Source organism: Durio zibethinus, chromosome 27 (genome assembly GCF_047325235.1).
Source record: "Durio zibethinus cultivar Kanyao isolate XHJ-2024 chromosome 27, ASM4732523v1, whole genome shotgun sequence".
Classification (NCBI taxonomy): Eukaryota; Viridiplantae; Streptophyta; class Magnoliopsida; order Malvales; family Malvaceae; genus Durio; species Durio zibethinus.
This window is the reverse complement of record NC_143188.1, coordinates 4084934-4097889: the sequence shown is the minus strand read 5'-3', so window position 1 is coordinate 4097889 and position 12956 is coordinate 4084934. Positions and strand designations below refer to the sequence as shown.

Genomic DNA, 12956 nt, shown 5'->3' with positions numbered 1-12956 from the left:
CTGATCATTGAATTTTTATCGATAAAATAAAAAGAGACAGTTCATAAGATGTGCACTGCTATTATATGTGTGGGTTAGAAGTCATTTCAAATGTGGGACAAGCATATTTTTGAAACCATATCTTTGAAATAAGGCACCGATCGAAGAATTCTGTAAAAGCCAATGGCTGACATTGAAGACTAAGGAAAAGTGGGCCTTTTTCCTATGGAAGCTTAGTGGGGATGAAATCAAATGGATGGCACCTTAGATGCCTCGGGTGCCCTTATTGTATCATGAAGGAAACAAGCCATGGATGCCATTATTAGGACTATGAGGTGTTGTAAGTTATGCTCCGTTAATGGTGCTCAGGCAATTCGATGCAAAGAGTTTGCTCCTGTCACTCATGGCCTAGCCCAAGTAAAATTCATTTACAGGGAACCAAATCCATCGAAAATCGCAGAGCAACTAATTCAAGAATGGAAAAAAACACGAAGGATGAGATTAGGATCTCTCATCGACAAAGTCACCCTTGATTATCAAATCTGAAAAGTAAGACGGCTCAGAGATATAAAGCTCTCTCCTGATGATAGCTCATATCGATCAGTTAATCTCTCAGAATAAGTATAATTATTAGAAATTGAGCTTGTGAAGAAAGAATTGAAAGTTAAAAAAGAAGAAATAAGAAGAGAAAATTTAAGACTTCATGAGAAAATAAGACAATTAAAATATGAAGCAGAGATATAAGAGAGCAAATTGAAAAAAGCTATAAAAGAATGAAATGTAGTCAATAATGATTTAAAAGATCTGCACTAGGAAAACAAGAGGTTACGAGTCCAATTCAAGACTGAAAAGGTCATTAAGTCTTACCTTAGTCGACAGCGAAGTGGATGAACTACGAGAAGAAATGAACTAATGGAAAGGTAAAGCTTAAGAAAAGCAAGAAGAGGCCACCGAAATCTCTTAAGAATGCTAGAATTAGAAAAGGTTGTATAATATGGCTTTAGCAAGATTGAAAAAATGTCAGAAAGAAAAAGAAAGGTTAAAGACTATAGTTGCAAAAGAGAGAAAAAAGCACCTAGAACTACTGAATGAGAAAGAATCGAAAGATGACAGCACATACTCATGATGAAAAGTTGTTAATGGACATATTTTAAGATAACCTTACGGGTTTTACAACTAGATGGTATGTTCAATTAGATAAGATTCGTATTCATTCATGGTAAGAGCTTACAAGGATATTCCTTACACAATATCAGCATGTCAGGGATCTAGCTTTAGATCATGTATCTTTACAAGATATGAAAAGAAAACAACTGAGAGCTTCAAGGAATATGCATAAAGATGGAAAGATATGGCTGCATAAGTCCAACTTCTTCTAACCAAAAAAGAGATAACTGTCTTATTTGTGAATACTCTGAAAGGCTGATAGGTAATGTAACTAAAAATTTTACAGATATGGTGATATCGAGTGAGATTATTAAAAATACCATAAAGAATGGTAAGCTCGATACAAGAGAGACAAGTGGAGCAAAAAAATATGGAGCTCCTAAAAAAAAGAGAATGAAGCCCAAGCAGTAAACTATGTGGGGTAACAGTTTAGAGGTTTTATGTCGTACCCTGCATCAGTCTACCAAACTTATTACCCTCTCGTAAATAATCTCGTAAATAATGTTACATCAATCCCTCATCCATATCAATCATACCAGCCACTACAACTAGCTTATCCACCTCATTTTTAACTATCCTTTTGAACACCCACCTACAACCGTTCTGCTGCACCCATAAGACCAGAATGAAAACCTAGTCCTAATAGTGGTCCGAGTGCTTAAAAAAAAATCCATGAAAAATTCATTTTTGACCCCATTCTCATGATATACATAGATTTGTACCCTTAACTTGTTAAGAAACATTTACTTGTTCCTGTTATTATTGAACTCTTGAAACCTCCATTTCTTAAATGGTATGACCCCAATGCGCATTGTGATTATCATTATGACAATCTAGGTCATTCCATTGAGAATTGTACTGTTTTGAACCGTAAGTGTAAGGGTTAATCAATGAAAGGGTGTTACACTTTGATACCAACCAACAAGGGACTCCAAATGTTAATGAGAATATTTAAATTTCAATAACATTGACAGAAAGAATAACACGGTGGCAAGTTATGCTTTCAGAATATGATATTATTTATGTGACTCAAAAGGTTATAAAAGGGAGTGCAATGGTCGAGTTTTTGTTGACCGTGCTGTTGAGAATTATGAGCCAATGAAATTTGATTTTCCTGATGAAGATGTAATGGCCATTAAAGAAAATGAATCTATTTGGAGGTCTTGGAGGATGTATTTTGATGGAGTTGCCAACGCTTTGGGTTATGGTATTGGGTTAATTTTAATATCTTTCGATGAACATTATTATCCCATCACAATCAGGTTGAATTTTAATTGCACAAACAATGTCGCTAAATATGAGGCTTGTGTTATGAGTCTACAAGCGGCGATTGAAAAGAATATCAAAGTGTTGGATGTGTTTGGAGATTCAGCTTTAGCCATCTATCAGTTGCGAGGAGAATAGGATACAAGAGATTCTAAATTGATTCGGTGCCATAAATACATCTTTTAGTTAGTCAAACAATTCAAAGAAGTTTAGTTTGAGCGTTTGCCTAGATAGAAAAACTAAATTGCTAATGCAATGGCTACTTTAGCTGTAATGATCAAAATAGATACAAATACTGAGATCCATAAAGCTAGATGTGAAGGATTAACCAGCACATTGCATAAGTGTCGAAGAAGAAGTCGATAGGAACCCATGGTATCATGACTTTATGCAATACATCAAAAGTCAACAATACCCAGAACATGTAACAAAAAAGGATAAAAAAACTATCATAAGGTTGGCTATGAGTTTCTTCTTGGATAGAGATATCTTTTATACAAGGAGTCGAGATCAAGTGTTCTTAAGGTGTGTGAATGCAGCTGAAGTAAAGAAGATTATTAAAAAAGGCATGATGCGATTTATGAGGCACATACGAATGGTTATATGATGGCTAGACAAATTATGAGGGTCGATTATTATTGGTTGACAATAAAGAGTGATTCTATTGATTATGCTAAAAGATGCTATAAGTGTTAGATCTATACTGAAAAGATCCACGTTCTTCCATCAACATTACATCTTTTGGCTTCTCTGTGGTCATTCTCTATGTAAGGCATGGATGTTATTGGTTCTATCAATCCAAAAGCTTCAAATGGGCATATATTCATCTTTGTGATGATTGATTACTTTACAAAGTGGGTAGAAACTACATCATATGCTAGTGTGACCCGATCTGTGATATGCAAGTTCATAAAAAAAGAGATAATATACAGATATGGGCTTTTAGAGATAATTATTTTTGATAATACCAAAAACTTGAACAGTAAAATGATGAATGAAGTGTGCACTCAATTCAAGATTTGTCATCGTAATTCAACACCGTATCGTCCAAAAATGAATGGGCCAGTGGAGGCTGCGAACAAGAATATCAAAAGAATCATGGAGAAAATGATTGATACTTGTAAAAATTGTCATGAGAAGTTACCTTTTGCTTTACATGCTTATAGAATATCAGTCCGAACATCTACTGGGGCCACCTCATTCTCTTTGGTATATGGAATGGAAGCTATGCTACCGATCGAAGTGAAAATTTTCTTACTGAGAGTCCTGATAGAGGTAGAGTTAGAAGAAGCAGAATGAGTTCAAAATCCTTACGAGTAGTTGAACCTCATTGAAGAGAAAAGACTGTCAGCACTTTATCATGGTCAATTATATCAAAAGAAGATGATGAGAGCACATGATAAGAAAATTCATCCTCGTTTTAGGGAAGGAGACTTAGTGTTAAAAATAATCCTTCCAAATCAGCATGAGAATCGAAAAAAATGGACACCAAATTAGGAGGGCTCGTACGTGGTGAAAAAGCCCTTTCTGGTGGGGCATTGATTTTGATAGAAATGGATGGAAGTGATTTACCTACTTTGATAAACTCAGATGCTGTAAAGAAATATTTTGCTTAAAAAAAAGAAGAAAAAAAGTCAAAAAAATAAAAAATGATGACTTATCTAAGTTGAAAGCTTGAAAATGTGGCTTGGATGTGCAAGAGAAGCATTATCGAGAGATGACCTTACAATACAGGGGGTAAGTGTAGTTTGGCAAACTTTAAAGAATAAAAAAAGTCAACTGATTTAGTTTTAGAAAGAGAATTTGAGAATGTTTTGTTCATGATTATCTTGTAGTCATCACTTAGGTACCTGTGTTTCAACTCACATATTTTTATTACCATGCACTTATTATCAGTCTACTGAAATATGCTAGCTTTTCTTTGAAAATAACGCCTATCTTTTCCTTTATCCTTATCTGATATTTTTGTTCATTGTACAAATGAATGAAAGAAATGTGTGATTGCATTTTATTTTTCTTGAACTTAAAATGGTGAAAAGAAAAATAAACACGAAAGATCTCGGCATTATTTTTTTAGAAGATGACAAAGGCAAATGAAAAAGGATGAGAAAAATATGACAAGACATTGATGTTGCAGACTTTTGAAAAAAAAAAGTATTGTTAAGGAAGAATACAATGGTCAGATGTTAAAATAGATTGGTCATATGGCAATTGTTGAAAATTCTGATAAAAGAAACAAAAAGCGAGAGATTTCGAGAACCTTTTAACTACAATGAATAATTTTGATTGCATTACATACATTGCATTTAGAGCACTTAGTACATGCATCCATGAACAGTTAAAGTAAAGATAGAGAATTTCCATTTTCTAATGAAAAAGATAAGATTTTGATATTTGGATCAAACAAAAGATTTCAAAATAGAGAAATTTACTTATTCAAAGATTAGAACTCGATTTCGAGAACAGATGAAATTTTTAAAGTTGTTAAACCTCTACTTAGAAGAGCTTTTTCAAGATTGAATTTTAAAGTTATTGAGCCTCTGTTTAGAGGAGCTTTTTCAAGATGAATTTTAAAGTTGTTGAGCCTCTTTTTAGAAGAGCTCTTTTCAAGATGATATTTAAAGTTGTTGAGCTTCCGCTTAGAGAAACTTTTTCAAGAGGAGATTTTTTTAAAGTTATTGAGCCTCTGTTGAAAGGAACCTTTTTCAAGATAAAATTTTTAAAGTTGTTGAGCCTCTACTTAGAGGAGTTTTTTCAAGATTAATATTTTAAAGTTGTTAAGCCTCTGTTAAAATGAGTTTTTTTAAGATAGAATTTTTACTTTTTCAAGATATAATTTTTTAAAAGTTGTTGAGCCCCGCTGAGAGGATCTTTTTTTTTTTTTCGGATTTTAAATTTTATCGAGCCTCGAGTAAGAAGAGCATTTCGATTTGATGAAAAAAACTTTCTAATTAAGGAAAAAAAATTTAAACAAAATTGACGTCTTTATCTTTATACTATTCCTGATTCTCAATAATGTACAAAGAGGAATAGTTGTGAAAATCAAATTTGTCTGGTCTTGATCAAATTTACTTTTTTTTATTAAATAATATATATTAATAAGATACTAATATTATTATTAAATACAATAATAAAAAAATTAAATAAAATACAAAAAAAAAAAACAAATAGAAAACACAAAACCATTGCGATAATTATAAAAATAATATTTGTGACGATAATGATATTCATATCTTATACTCTCTTAATAGAGGTCCACCGGGGCTACTTGTCATCTAATTATGTCTCTTCATTAGTCCACTTGTATAATGCCATCCAATCATGACAGTTTAGAGTGACAAAACCTATGATTTAAATTAATATAATAATTATTATTATTAGAAAATTAATTCTATAAATAAATCAATAATCACCCACCTTTTGTTTAAGATATTTTAATTATTGAAACATTGCTATTGCTATTGCTAGTGACAAGTAAACTAATACATCCAACAGCATCAATGCTTGATATTATCAATAGTTTGACACCAATTATGGAATGCTATTGAGCTACCTCATTGGCCATTAGCAAGGGAAGGCATCAAATGGTTTGTTTCTTAATTCTTATGATCACCCTCTTTGGCTTACTTCAAGCTTCCCCTTTTCTCCATCACATAGTTTAAAAATAAATATTAACTTCTTTTTTATTAAAAAAAGCCGTATTCTGTGAATAAAAAAATAATTATAATTATTAAAATTAAAATTTCAAATTTATTATATGTCATTTCAGATTAATGTATTAACAAATAAAATTAAGCTCTGTGTTTAATAAAATATAGACTTTGATATATTATAGTATATAACTAAAATAATAAAGAGCTAGAGACATTTGACATTAAAAATCCAATCCCCTAAGCAAGTGGGTCGTCCAGCCCCTCCATAAAATTATTAGTATTTTTTTAAAAGACAAAACCATCCATCTTTCACGATCAAAGACAAAAGCCAGCAGTTTTACATAAAATTAAGGTTACAGTAGCTAAGTATTTGATCTTGCCAGCTGCTTAAAAGAATTGCTTTAAATCAATCTAAGACATCCATTTCCTTGTTTACAAACAAAAGTGATATTGCTACACTAACTACAGTAAAAGTTGGACTCTTTTATTTATATGAAAGAGAAAGAGAGCTCCTACATGAAAAACACTCATTGAGATTGATATTAATTTGTTGATGTCGGCAACAAGAATTGGCAATCAACGGTGGATCTTACGTATTTATGAATAAGCTGAGAGGTTGGTAAGAGGGTCGATTTGAATTTGTTCAAGTTCTTGTTCTCATGGTAGAACCAGTCAATAGTAGCCAAGATAAAAATTCATAATCTTTTTAAGAATTGAATATTGATTATTAAAATTAAAAATTTAATAATTTATCAACAAATTATATGCCCGATTGTTAATAAAAAAAAACCATAAATTTAATTTGAATTAGATTGAGGTGTTTATAAACTGAATCGAACGAAATTCGATTGATTTTTTAAAAGTATATCCTAACCTGTTAGGTTCAAGAAGCTTGAATTTTAAATTAAGAGAATCAAATTTGGTTCTATTTTGATTTAGATCGGTAATCGGTTTCTTGCTTCAACTTTTCTTTACAGAATTGACAGAGAGAAAGGAAAAGGAACAAAAAGCGGACATAGGATATGGAGAAAATTGATAAAATAAGTGAAGCAAAAATACATGATTATAGAGAATATTTTCTATGCTTTATTCAGGAAAGAAGGGATTTGTTTCTCTATCATTTAGCTGGAAAAGGGAGAAAGGGGAAACAAAAAACATAATTGACTAAGGCACCGAACTAAAGGTTTTTTTTTTCTTTTTTAATTTCTTCTAAAAAGAAATGAATAAGAAATTCTAGCGAAATCCCAAGCCTATGATAATAACGAATTAAGAATTTCTCAAGCTTCTTTCCCCCAAACTAGTAAGATGCCTGCTGAAGTTTTCCTTCTTTAATTAGTTAATAAATTAGTAAAAGGAAAAAGTAAACGACTTATATTCTGTAGAAATATTATTTTCCGATTTGATAATGTAAGGCAATTTCCACATACTAAGAAATAAATAAAATATAGAAGGAATAAATAAGATAAGATATATAACATATATAATCAATAACCGTGTGATTTATTGATAAAATATTAAAATTTTAATTTTAATTATCAGAATTAAAATTTTTATAATTTTAAATATAAAAAATAATTAAAATAATATATATTTTAAAGAAGTTTAACTGAAGGTGATTGGAAATTTAAACCTTAAAAAAATGAGTCATAAATATGAGGTCAAATAAGAAATGTGTTCCTAAATCTAATTTTTATTTGAGAATATAATATATACAGCAACACTTCAATTACATCTTCTTAAATTTGAGTTGCTTTGAAGCACACTTGTAATTGGCATAATTGTTATATATTTATATCATTATCTCCATGTTTAATATATTTGTACAAATGTTCAACATTGTATTGTATTATATATTTCTCTACTTACAATATTTTATTGTGAAAATTAGTTGGCTTTTCTGATTAATGTTTATTAAACCAAACATTTGGGTGAACTCGTCACACCTTGAAAATCCTTGTGCATTTCTTTACTTGTAATTACATTTCTACCCTACATAATTTATATATATATATAAAATTACAGATATTGAAATTTTAATATTAAACTTATTAAATATTATTTTTTTAAAATGATCGTATGAATCAACAAAAATAACCTCAAGTTCAATATTAAACTTTTTTATGTATATTTAAAAATGTATTAAAAATTAAAATACAGAAGATAATCTTCTAACTTCGGGTAAACTTCAATCCTCTGTCCAACCATCAACCGTTGAAATGTTCTTTTGAAAAATGATTCAAACATGCATTAAAACATATTTTATAAAAAAATAATTTATTGGAAGAAAAATACTTAAAGCATGAATCACGATGTAAACTGTTAAAGGAGGAAACAGCCAAACACCTCATAATTTAGGAGTAAAAAAATACTTTTTCGGGGCCGCTGGGGCGCAAGCCAGCATGCGTGCTAAATTTTGTTGCGTCAGCCGCCTCTAGTTTCTAAATTCGGAGTCATACAGTGGGTCCTGCAAAACCTTAAAGTCGGTCACCAGCATGCTTCAATGGCACTTCCACAGCCACCCAACTCTGAGTCCAAATTGCATTGCACCAACCGCGAGCTACATGACAACATGCTTCCGTCCAACCACACGCCACCCATAAAACAAACAAATAAATAAATATCATTGTAAAAAAATTTGTTGATAATAAATATTTTTATGATCAATCTTACTTATGATAAATTTGTTAGGATTAATCTCAAATACATATGGTAACCTAGGATATGACATGTTTTACGCTTGATCCAGCCGGGAGATCAGATTCGTATGCGAACTGTGACTCGATATCTGGATATGACCATGCAAAAGCAAGCACGGCAAGTTATTGAGCTGTTCACTGTTTGCATCCCGTGAGATGATGCTTCAAAGAGAAAGTACATAAATGCTGAAAGGAGCTAAGGGGGTTGATCATTGATGTTCTGATTCTCAACACGGCTGATGAACTTTGACTAGGAGGAGTAGTACTGTCCCAACTTGCGAGAAAATATCTTACCCAAAAAGATTAGTGACCGCCAGCTAATACACACGCAACTAGTTTATGAGAAATGAACATATGCTTTTGCATATAGCAGTTTTTGACACCAATTCGAAGAAATTAAAGTCTCTTTCGAAGATATTAGAGAAAAAAATTATTAAAAAAACGAAATGAAAACTTTGGATTAACGGTGATTCCTCACGTTTAGGTTTGATAATTTATTTATTTATATTATATATATTTTTATTAAATATATTTAAAATATAAAATTATTGTATTATAATTTATATTAATATATTCAATATAAAATTTATTTTTTATTTTTATTAATTTTATATATAATTTTTATTAAAATTTTAAATTATATAATTTATATATTTTTTATTTTATTTTTATATTATATCATTATATTGTTTCTTACATTATCAGTGTTACTCCGATTTTATTTTCTAAATAGTAGATAGGGATATTTTACATATATATTCTACGGTGGTGAGCGTGGGGACATGGCTTTGGCATGAAGGTCTTAATTGTTAGTGGAAGTACTTTTCATTAGCAATCTTTTAATTAAATCAATTGGCATTTCATATATTGTTTGACCTTGACTAGCCACTTTGAGAGCACCAAATTAAAGATGTTTTTATACCGTAAGATGTAATTAAACTAATTAAATCTGCTTTATTAATATATTATTCTCCATCATTTTTTTTTGCCTACCAAAGCAATCCATCCATTAAATCAAAATATCACCTCTCATGATTAAGAGTTAGAAACTATTCAATCCAATTTAAGCATGCAACTATTTAATTTAATTTCATCACATGAGATTTTTTTTTTCCTTTTAATTCAAAATATATATCATTCGTGTAAAGAAATTGTCTTTAAATTTTTTATTAAATTTGAAACTTAATTTAATTAATTTATATAATTACTTTTAAAATATAATATCTAATAAATTTAAATTTTAATATCTATATATATATTTTTATCTTTAGATTGCGACTTTTCTTATATAAAAAAAAAAATTTGCTTGATGGGATGGAGTATGTTGATAAATCTAACAATTGGTTTATAAAAATATTAATCATTTATACATGAAATTATAAAAAAGGTGTAAAATAAATTAGTTTTACATTGATATAATCTGATTAATCCTTTATAAAAATTTTTATTTATATGTTTATATATTATATTAATTGTCCTCCTATATAATTTTTTTTTCTATAATGCAATTAACTGTATGTTCAAGTATTTTTACTATATCAATTGTCGTAAAGGCACATTCCCTTACAGCAATATGTAAGAAATATTCAAAAAAAGGAAAAAAAAAAAAAAACAAGGTTCTCTCTTTACTAGACCTATTCACAAGTAATTACCTAAATAAGGATTTTCAAGCCAATCGACCTATGCAATATATTTGACTATAAAATAATTGTTTTTAATTATATTTAGTTCTAAAATATATTTTACAATATTAACATAAGAGTATTTTTAATGGTTTAATAATATATTTAAATAATATAAGCTTAAAAAAAATTTACGTGGACAAATTTGATCGAGTTTCTCGTAAACTTGTTAAGGTGTTAATTAATTTTAATTTGATTCAACACGATTCATTCATTCTTTTATTCATTATCAATTTAATTAATTTTTTATGAGAAATTATTTAAAAATTAAATATATATTTAAAAAATATTCCCTTTAAAATAGCAAATAATTTCACAAAAATAGAAAAAACAAGCAATTAACGTGGTCGTTTACCTTAAAATTGAATCATCTAACAAAATGAATGATTTTGTGCATAAAGCCATAAATTACGGAGTAGAAACCCAAAAGGAAAAGGAAAAGAAAAAACAAAAGAAATAAAAAATAGTAAAGAAACGTACAATTTAATTATTCCACACAGTGTACCGTTGGTTATTAATTAAGGCAAAAACACAATAAAAAACCCATTAGGAATCTAATGATTATTCACAAAAAACACCTAAAATTAATGAAAAAAAAAAAGTCAAACAAGCAAAAAATTATGCAAATATAAAGGGCAGTTAAGGAAACCTACAAAAATGACGGTCCATCCCACCTAACCTGAATCTTTGACAGTGAGAAGCCAACCACACGAAACTCTCCCCTCACTATATAACCCAACTCACCTTCTCCTTCAACCTTGTTGTGGCACGCTCCTTTTTCGCTTTAACCTGTCTTTCCCCCTCCTTTCCACAACCATACACAATGCCATCAGGGGCTCCGCCAACCTTGCCGCCGCCACCACCGCCGTATCTGCCGCCACAACAAGCACCACCACGACCACCACCATCGCCAACATCAACGCTTACGCGTACCAAAACACCCACCAGTATAGTTTTAGGGAAGTACCAATTGGGTCGTTTGTTGGGCCGTGGAAGCTTTGCAAAAGTTCACGAGGCAACTTCACTAGAGGATAACAAGAGCGTTGTGGCAATTAAGATTATAGACAAGACAAAAACGGTTGACGCTGCCATGGAACCGAGAATAATCCGGGAAGTTTCAGCTATGCGCCGTCTTCAACATCACCCAAACATCCTTAAAATCCACGAAGTCATGGCTACAAAGACTAAGATCTACCTCGTCATGGAACTAGCCTCGGGTGGTGAACTTTTTGCCAAAGTGTTACGCCGTGGCCGCTTAGCTGAATCAGCCGCACGTTGGTACTTTTCCCAACTCGTCTCCGCCCTCCATTTCTGCCACCAAAACGGTGTCGCTCATCGTGATGTGAAGCCACAAAACCTTTTATTAGACCAAAATGGAAACCTCAAAGTTTCAGACTTTGGTCTCTCAGCTCTTCCTGAACAGCTAAACAACGGGCTTCTGCATACAGCTTGTGGAACACCGGCTTATACAGCTCCTGAAGTGGTTCGGAGAAAAGGGTATGATGGTTCCATGGCAGATGCTTGGTCATGTGGGGTCATTTTATTTGTTTTGTTGGCAGGTTATCTACCCTTTGATGATAGTAGCTTGGTGGCTATGTATAAAAAGATTCATCGTAGGGAGTTTCAGTTTCCATCTTGGATATCAAAGCAAGCAAAAGCTATAATATGGCAGCTACTAGACCCGAATCCAGACACGAGAATGAGCATAGTAAAGTTAATGGAAACTTCATGGTTTAAGAGAACTTTAACAGCATTTACCTCATCAAACAACCAACAAGAAAGTTTGTTACATGACAGGAAGTTAAAACATGACATGGTTTGTAATGGAGTTAATGCTTTTGATATTATATCATTGTCTGCCGGGTTGGATTTATCGGGGCTTTTTGAAGGAGGGAATGATAAGAGGAAGGAAAAGAGGTATACTACTTCGATGGAGTTGGATGGGGTGATGGAGAGGGTTAGGGAGGTTGGGGAGAGATTGGGGTATAGAGTTGAGAGAGGGAAAAGAGGGGTTGTGGGATTGGGGAAAGGGAGGGTGGTATTGGTGGTGGAGGTGGTCGAGATTGCAGAGTTGTTTGTTTTGGTGGAGGTGAAGGTTGTGGAAGGTGGGGTGGAGTTTGAGGAAGGGCAGTGGCTGGATTTGGAAGCCGGCCTTGGAGACAGTTTTGTTTCTTGGGATAATGCTATAGGGTGATGGTTTTGGCTTGAAATGTACATGAAAGATTTTTTTTCCTTCTTTTGGGTGCATTCTTTAGTGTTATTGGGGTTTCTTATGGTCTGAATCGATGTAAATGATGAAAATTATAGTTTTATTTAGTGGTTAGCAGCTGGATAAAAGTTTATTTTTGTTAATTTCTTTGCAATTTTCCATAAACTTTCCAGAATTTGATGTAGGACTGTTATGTTTCTACAATTGGAATCAATTCCACAAGCAGGAGAAGGCTGGAATAGAAATTTTGAAAAAAAAAAAAAAGAGATGATGATTACAAAAATTGTTCACCAACAAAAAAAAT

At 31.5% G+C, this 12956-nt stretch overlaps 1 pseudogene across 1 annotated transcript; it reads left to right on the top strand.

Moving 5' to 3' along the window:
• The first annotated feature begins 11151 nt into the window (after positions 1-11151).
• On the top strand, positions 11152-12795 carry LOC111279174 (CBL-interacting serine/threonine-protein kinase 7 pseudogene; annotated as a pseudogene). Its single transcript, XR_016334503.1, has one exon. The product of XR_016334503.1 is annotated as a CBL-interacting serine/threonine-protein kinase 7 pseudogene (transcript).
• Positions 12796-12956: the final 161 nt, after the last annotated feature.